This window comes from Hyaena hyaena, unplaced genomic scaffold, assembly GCF_003009895.1.
Source record: "Hyaena hyaena isolate Hyena2069 unplaced genomic scaffold, ASM300989v1 scaffold_1159, whole genome shotgun sequence".
In the NCBI taxonomy this organism is placed as follows: Eukaryota; Metazoa; Chordata; class Mammalia; order Carnivora; family Hyaenidae; genus Hyaena; species Hyaena hyaena.
In genome coordinates, this window is record NW_024081792.1 from 531,019 (window position 1) to 533,301 (window position 2,283).

Consider the following 2,283-nt stretch of genomic DNA (forward strand, 5'->3'; position numbering starts at 1 on the left):
TTACTTGAAATGTTCAAAATATCACATTATAACAACTTAAACTATTAATTGAGTTATGAGCATAATTATGTCAAAACTATTAAAGTCTCACTGCAATTTTTACTTTTAATCTTGTGAAACTGAAAAGAGCAACAAAAGGGAGTCAAACTGGACTTTAAAAAATAAAATAGACTTGGGGTGCCTGGATGGCTCAGGAGGTTAAGTGTCTGACTTGGCTCAGGTCATGATCTCACGGGTCTGGGAATTTGAGCCCCGCATCGGGCTCTGCGCTGTCAGCACAGAGCCCATTTTGGATCCTCTGTCCCCATCTCTCTGTACCTCCTCTGCTTGTTCTCTCTCAAAAATAAATAAACATTAAAAAAAGATAGACTAAAAGATATCTCCATATTTTATTTTTTTTTATTTGATTTTTTTGAAACTATGGCTCTGTATTTTCAAGTGGATAGTTCAGAGGAAGTCATCAGTAGCTTTTGTTTAATGCAAAAGAAGAAGAGAAGAAGAAGAAGGAGAAGAAGAAGGAGAAGGAGAAGAAGAAGAAGAAGAAGAAACCCAACAAAAAAAAGAGAAATTTTGGGCTTAAAGGAAACCTAAGTGTCACTAAGAGCCTGGTTGTATTCACGTTTTTAGAAGGGAAATACAGTGCAGATTTCTCCAATGAGCAGGGTATTTTTTTTTAAGTTTATTTATTTATTTTGGGAGAGAGAGACAGCATTCGCATGAGAGAGACTCCCAAGGGGCTGACAGCGCAGAGCCCCATACAGGGCTAAAACTCACAAACTAGGAAGTCATGACCTGTGTGGAAATCAAGAGCCCAGTGTTTAACCGACAGAGCCACCCAGGCACCCCTCTCCAGAGAGCAGTTTTTAAAGAAGTTGTGGGTGGGTGTTAAGTTTTAAAGCTAGCTTGGAGGGTGTATTTCCCAGCCTTAATTTAGGGAAGGTGCCAAAGTGCTAGGTATGGGGTGATGGGACACAGGTCATGGCCCAGGGCTGTGAAACGGATCTTGCTGTCACACAATGCAAGGTAACAGAGAATGACACAACAAAAAATTAATCAAGGTGCCAACCAACATTGTTGGATGGAGCATGCATCACGTAGGTCCAAAGGTGCCCCAAATTGTCAGCCCCTGGCACAGCCTGTAGCAATTCCCTCAAGTCTCGACGCTCTTGTGGAGAGAAGCCAGCATTCTTTTTGTTTCTCTTGGGGTTGCGAAGTTCCATTTCATCATGAGCCACGTTGAGGCCGCACATCGCACAGGGGTCTTGAGGGCAGCCAAGCCCTTCAGGAAGTTGTGAAAGGCTTCACCCCTGCGTGGCTGGTACTCCATGCCTGCATTCGGTACACAGGCTATTCCCGGCATGATCGGACTTCCTGATCATGCTCCTCCCCACCAGTGCCCTTGAAGACTTCGAGTTGGCACCCGTGGGAGGGCAGGACCACACCACCGTACCCCTCCTTGTCTCACGCTGCTGCCTAGTACTGATGGGATAGTTCAGGCAGCTCCTGAAGTTCAGCTGGTAGTTTGTTCTTGGAACATTTGGCATTGTGGAGCTACAGGCTATCTGGGGCTTCTTCCTTTATCCAATCTCAACCTTTCTTCTAACTCTGGGCTCGAAGCGCACCCACATTCCAGGTGCAGATCTTGAGCATGGCCAATTTGCCACTGGGCAAGGTTTTCCTCTCTGTGTGGGCGGGGGGGGGGGGGAATGGGATTCCTCGTACAGGACTGGCCCCTCTCCTGCTGCCTCTTTTCCATTTTCCTTTGCTCCTGCCTTACTCTTCTTGGCTTCTGGCTCAGTTTTGGGGTCATTCCCATCTTTCCTGCCACAACTCGCTTTTCCCCCATGCTTCAGCATCGGTAACGAATGCCCTTCTGAACCTTCACCTCACCGCCCACCAGAGCGCCTTACCTGCTCAGTCCTAGTCTGGCTGGTCCTCTAAAAGACATCCCCATATTTTAGAAATTACAACTATTTGTCATAGTTTAAGATTCTGCAGCACAGCTTAGAATATAAGATATTTTGTTTCTGGTCTCATCTTGCATCCAAACTGTAAGTCACTTTGATTCTTATGAGGTAGACATGCTTCATAAACATAAAAACAGGGGTGCCTGGGTGGCTCAGTTGGTTGGGTGTCCGACTTCAGCTCAGGTCATGATCTCACACCTTGTGTGTTCCAGCCCCTCATAGGGCTCTGTGCTGACAGCTCAGAGCCTGGAGCCTGTTTCCGATTCTGTGTCTTCTTCTCTCTCTGCCCCTCTCCTGCTCATGCTGCCTCTCTCTC

General features: G+C 46.4%; 1 pseudogene; it reads right to left on the reverse strand.

Annotated features, from left to right (window-relative positions):
• Positions 1-930: 930 nt before the first annotated feature.
• LOC120224330 lies at positions 931-1,856 on the reverse strand (annotated as a pseudogene).
• Between the last annotated feature and the right edge of the window lie 427 nt (positions 1,857-2,283).